Source organism: Pristis pectinata, chromosome 29, assembly GCF_009764475.1.
Source record: "Pristis pectinata isolate sPriPec2 chromosome 29, sPriPec2.1.pri, whole genome shotgun sequence".
Lineage (NCBI taxonomy): Eukaryota > Metazoa > Chordata > Chondrichthyes > Rhinopristiformes > Pristidae > Pristis > Pristis pectinata.
The window spans coordinates 9,042,764-9,049,455 of NC_067433.1; positions in this window are offsets into that span (position 1 = coordinate 9,042,764).

A 6,692-nucleotide genomic window follows, 5' to 3' on the forward strand; every position below is an offset into this window, starting at 1 on the left:
GGATGCGATTAAGTTGGGATGGGTTCGGAAAAGATTCACAGATGTGTTTGCCTGGATTGGAGGACTTGAGTTATAAGGAGAGATTGGATAGGCTGGGACTGTTTTCTCTGGAGTAAAGGATGTTGAGAGGTGATATGACAGAGGTAAATAAAATTGAGAGACATAGGCAGATAGCCAGAGTCTGTTCCCCATGGTAGGGGTGTCTAAAACTGAAGGTCAAAGGTGAGAGGGAGGAGATTTGAAAAGGATCAGAGGGGCACATTTTTCACACAGTGGTTGGTATCTGGAATGAGCTGCCCGAGGATATGGAGGCAGGAACATTAACAACAGTTGAGGGGCATTTGGACAGGTGCTAGAATGAGCAAAGCCCAGAGAAATAGGATTAATGCATGCAGGAGAAATTAGTACAAAAGGGCATGATGTTCAGCATGCATATGATGGACTGAAGGGCCTGCTTTTGCACTGCAACTCTGATTCTCTCTGCTATTTGTGGGAGCTTGCTGTACACAGTTGTTACTTTCCCAACTTCACACCCAGTGAAGTATTTTGAAGTGTGGTCACCGTTATAAAGTAGTTTAAGACATTGTGAAAGAAGCCAAACAAATGAAAATCTGCCTTTCCTTCACAGAAGTTGAGTGCAACTTGTTGTCCAGTGAATCCTCGAAGATTGGAAGTTCTGTTTTTGGCAGCTGGAATGTCATTGATCTGAAGTGTTATCTCTGCTTCTCTCTCCACAGATGCTGCCTGACCTGCATTTCCTTTTATCACAGATTTCCAATATCTATGATATTGTGCTTTTGGGTTTTTCCATTCTGGCTGTCAAACCGTAAGAATACAGGAGTTTGCCAGTCAGCCCCTTGAGCTGAGGAACACGGCTGATCCAACATTCCTCAAGTGCACATTCCTCCCCTTTCCCCAGGGAGTTCCAAAGACTTGCAACTCTCAGAAGAATTCCTTCCTCGTCTCAGTCTTAAATAGGCAGTCCCTTATTCTGAGACCATGCCCTCTGGTTCTGAACTCCCACGAGAAGAAACATCCTCTGAGTATTTACCCTGGGCTGTCCCCTAAGAACCTTGTATTTCAATAAGATCACTCTTCTAAACTCTTGAGTAGAATCCCAATCTGTTTAACCTTGTAGGACAGCGGAAATGGTAGAGGTGGGTACAGTTACAATGTTTAAAAGACATTTAGACATGTACATGGATAGGAAAGGTTTAGAGGGATGTGGGTAAATGGGACTAGCTGAGTTAGGCACCTTGGTCGGCATGGACAAGTTATGCTGAAGAGATTATTTTTGTACTGTATAACATGAATCTAACATCTCCACACCAGGGGTTATCCAAGTAAACCTGCTCTGAATCCCCACCAACAAAACATCTTCCTCTAACTTGGGGGTCCAATATTGCAGTACTGCAGATGTGGTCTCTGTGGTACCATAAACCAGTTTTATTATTCTAATTCAACAGGAGCTCCTTCCCTGCCCCACACCCCCCCCCCACCCCACAGATGCTGCTCAACCTGCTGAGTTCATCCAGCAGATTTTGTTGCTCCACACTCCAGCATCAGCAGTCTCTTGTGTGTCCTTATTCTAGTTTATGGATATTCAGGCAACTTCTCTCCCATCATTGTCATGTGTACTTGACTGAAGTGTCATCTCTGAATGATTGAAATGTTTTGGTGTTGCCTTGGCATGGTGTGGTTAACGTGGAATTACCCTGGCACAACACCAACACTTCAGTCATTTAGAGGTAAAATGAGTCAGTAATCAGTTTCCCATTTAGTTTCTTGGGTTTATCCCTAGGAATGTCTCTTTTTCCTTTGGAAAGCATATGACTACCAGTGATATGAGAGGGAATTATTTTTGCCTCCTTCCATTGAACTTCTGATCTCACTCCTCTAGAGACACCAACCTCTTGCAAATGGGAGTTGTAACTTCAAATGGCCCACAAGGAGACTGAACTTGGATATATAATTCAGCACGATCTCTCTGAACTCAAAGTACATAGTTTTTATACCCTTTAACTACAAAGGTACCAGCATGTGATTAAATACAACTTTAATGGTTGCATGGTTTATTCCAATAATTTGGGTGTGGACAAATGGTTTCACAAGGTGGCAGTGTGGTGCAGCAAATAGCCAGAGACCTAGGTTCAATCCTCGCCTTGGGTGCTGATGTGTGGGGTTTGCATTGTCTCCCTGTGACCACTTGGGTTGCCTCTGGGTGCTGTGGTTCTTTCTCATGACCCCAAAGATGAGAGAGTTGTTATTTGGTCACTGTAAATTGCCCCCAGAATACAGGTGAGTGATAGAATCTGGGGGGTGGGAGTTGATGAGAAGGGGAAAATATAGGATTCATGTAGGATTACAGTAAAATGGGCAGTTGATGGTTGGTGTGGAGTCATTGGTTGACGGGCCTATTTCTGTGCTGTATCTCTTTGATTCTAATTACACATTTACGATGAGAGCATGTCTTAACTGGCAACTCTGAATATTGAAACACATTTGTGAGGCAAGGTGGTTCACATTACTAATCTAAAGGCTTCTGAGAAAGAAACCCAGGCAGATGTAAGAGGAATGAAAAACACAAAGATGCTGGAGGAACTCAGCAGGCCAGGCAGCATTCGTGGAGAAAAGCAGATGGTCAATGTTTCTGGTCAGGACTCTTCAGGACTGAAGATGGGAAAAGGGGAAGCCCAATATATAGGAGGGAAAAGCAGAGCAGTGATAGGTGGACAAAAGAGGGGAGGTGGGATGGGAACAGGGCAAAGAAGGGTCCTGACCCGAAACATTGACCGCCTGCTTTTCTCCACGGATGCTGCCTGGCCTGCTGAGTTCCTCCAGCATCATTGTGTTTTTCATCCGGATTCCAGCATCTGCAGTCCTTTGTTTCTCTTCTTTCAAATGTAAGAGGTATGATGAGTAAGTTTGTGGTGTGGATGGTAAGGCAGGTTGTCTAAGACTACACCAGGATGTAGATCAGATGAAATTTAATTCTAACAAGTGCAAGGTGATCTATCTTGGGAAGTCAAATAGGGGTAGGACATATAGAGTAAAGGTTAGGGTCCTAAAGAATGCTGAACAGAATCTTTATCCCAGGGAAGAAATAGAATATTAGAGAGCATAGCTTTAAAGTGATAAGGGGAAAGTTTAAAGAGATTATGTGGGGTAAGTTTTTTTTTTAAACACAGTGGTAGGTGCCTGGAATGCACTACCAGGGTGGTAGTGGAAGCAGATATGATAGTGGTGTTCAAGAGGCTTTTAGATGGGCACATGAATATGGAGGGATATGAATCGTGTGTGGGCAGGAGGGAATAGTTTAATCTGACATCATGGTCAGCACAGATGTTGAGGGGCAAAGGCCCTGTTCCTGTGCTGTACCATTCTATGTTCTAAGGAGAGACTTGAAGAACAGAGATCAGAGATCTGTCAATGATGGGATAAAGGAAGTAGGAAAGGATACATTTAAGTTGGAGGAACAGAGATTGCATAGTTGAAGATTACAGGGATGGTGAAGGTCAAAGTTGTATGAACTTGTGAATTAGGAGCTGGAGTAGACAACTTGGCCCCTTGAACCTGCTCCACTGTTTAATAGGACCATGGTTGATCTGATTGTAACTTCAACTCTATCCTGTATACACCCAGTAACCTTTCACCTCAAGTATCTATTTGCCTTACAAATACTCAGACTTTGCTCCTACTGCCCTTTGAGGGAAAGAATTCCAAAGACTTATGAACCTCAAGAAAATTTCACCTCGCCTGTTTTAAATGAATGGAGATGGAGATCCCTAATTCTGAATTTAACCCCATGTCCATTCAATGAGATCAGAGAAATTCTCCTTCCAGAATTTCCCTGCATCTTGTGCTGAATAAAGATCTGTTATATTTATGCCTCTAGTGTCCATGTGATTCGTTCAAAGTTGCACCAGATGGTATCATTGGCAGGACATGTCCATGATCCAATAAGCCAGTATCCACTCTGTTAAGACAACTTGTTTTCATATGTTTCAAACAAGTCCCCCTCACTCTCTGAACTCCAGCATGAAGTTTTCTACCGCCTCCAATCTTTGCTTGTGGTAACCCACCCATTTAAGGTATCAGTGGAGTAAACCTTCACTGAACTGCTTCCAATGCATTCCTTAAGGAGACCAATACTACATGCAGTACTCCAGATGTGATATCATCAATATCCTATATAACTGAAGGATAGCCTCACTACCTTATCCTTAACCCCATTTCACATGTCTACAGGAAATGCTGGATACGGTGATTTAATTCTTGCTTATTCTCAGCTATGGTTCAGCAGTTACTCTGGATTTGGGTGCAGTTCAAGTCCACACCAGGTATCTATATTGCTTTACAGTAGTGGAGATTAGTGCACTGTTGGAGGTGCTGCCTTTTGTAGGTGTTTCCTGTGTGCAAGCTGAGCATTTTGTACATTAGCAGTAGTACTTTGGCTGTAGAGGAATTTGGACTGAGCCTGTGGGGGACAAAGTTATGCAACTGCAAGGTCTTTTGCATTTCCTCTCATCTGTCTGTCTTTGTTTTGGAGAGCTCTTGGCTTCATTCTACTATCCTGTCAAAAGGCTGTTCTTTTGAAAATTAGTGTGATGGACTGTGAGTTCAATGTTTTGTTTCCAAGGTAGGGTGACAAGATTTGGTCCAATTTGCAGATGGATTCCAAATATTAGTATTAAATCCTTGTGGAATTTCACTGCTGCTTATTCCGTTTGCCTTTATTAAAGAAATTGATAGAATCTAAAGTATTGGTGTTGGTTTGAGTGACTGCAAAACATCTCCATCATAGATCATTCCTGACAGTGCAACCTAGGGGTAGGGCACTGCCTCTGATTAACATCCAAAAACAATTTAAAGCAGGATGCTTTAACAGCTTCCTCCATGTCCCCTACTGTAGAGGCATAAAGTGAGCTACAGCGGGAGGTTCTGACTTCACTCCTGTGCCAACTGGACAGGTATGGTAGTGTAGCAGTTAGCGTAACGCTTTACAGCACCAGTGACCCAGGTTCAAATCCGGCCACTGTCTGTCAGAAGTTTGTACATTCTCCCCGTGTCTGTGTGGGTTTCCTCTGGGTGCTCCAGTTTCCTCCCACATTCCAAAGACTTATGGGTTAGGAAGTTGTGGGCATGCTATGTTGGCGCCGGAAGCGTGGTGACACTTGCGGGCTGCCCCCAGAACACCACGTAAAGGATATATTTCACTGTGTTTCGAAGTACATGTGACTAATAAATGTATCTTATTTCTTGTATCATATTTTGCACCTCTTCCCTTCCACAACACCCCCAACCCCCAACGTCACCTCATCTTTAGTAAAAGAAATGCTAGCCGTGTTTTGAAAGACTTGCTAATTAGCAGCTGAGCTGACATAGGAAGCCCTGTTACCCTATTGCATCTCCCTTTGTAGTTCTGTTACTGAAGTCACCGATAACGCCATGCGTTATCAAGGTCCTCCAGTCATGTTTTCTGTATCCTTCTGGGTCTATCTCATTGGCATTTCCACTCCTGAATTAGCCTTTTCTGGTTGTACTTTTTGGCTGGAGTTTTGTTTTTTTTATTTGTGGCAGCCATTAATGATGTTCCTTTACAAATTGGCAGTCTTTATCCAAAACTTAACATTTGGGATTAATGAATATTCTGGAGTGTGAAACACTGTTTTTCATGAATTACAAATAATTGAAGTAACTATCACGTTGTAGAAGTCCATTTGCATTTTCAGACCATTAACCAGTGTTGTATTCCCTGGACCCGAGAGGTTAATTTGAATGAAGTTCAAGGCATTAAGGAGAAACTTGGGGTGGATTTTGACAAAACTATTTCTGCTAGTTGGCTGGGTTAGGGGCATTTTATAACAAGTTAAAGCCAAGCCTTTTAGCAGTAATCACTCCTGTGAGCAGAGGATGCAGATATTTGGAGCTTTCTTCCAAAGATGCTAAATGATACTCCACCAATAATGACTTAAAATGTATCTATCTGGAGAGTTGGGGGGAGAAGGGTGGATATTTGGAGCTCAGTCCCAGATAAAACATCAATTTCAATGGTTGAACAGGATTGAGGATCAAAACTTGTTTATTTCAAAAATGTACTTTATAATAGTGATTGCTTTCTCTCTGTTTATTGCACCATCAATTCAATGTTCTTTTATAATGCATCAATGCTGTTCATATTTTCTCCTCAAACAATGTACCTGTGAAGCACGAGTGGTGGCAGGACCCTAGACTGTGGTCCTTCCCCACAAAACCTTTGTGATAACTGCACTGAGCTTCTGTGCGTCCCTCTGTAAGAACTCCTGTGCCTTGGAATGTGCCAGTCAGCAGTGTTCAGCGTGAAAGCCGTGCTCCTGATGTTAAGTCACAGGAAGCAGTGAGTCATTGACTCGCATTAGACACAGTGGGTTTGGGTTTCTCTTTGCACTGTTTGGGAAGAGAAACTGAAGGGAGTGGAGTGCTGCTTGTGGGGAAAGAGTACCTCAAGGTTGGTTTTGGCACCTGTCACCGGATGGTTCTGGGAAGGATTGTGGTTCAAAGCAGGAAAAAAAATTCAACAGGAGAAGCTGGATCCATCAAATCCAAAGGTTTCAGCTGAGTCAGATAAGAGTCTGACTCTTGTAGCTGTCAGTAGTCTGAGTTATTGCTAGGTTGCATTGATATAATGCAGGGCATATTGGAAGACGTGTAGT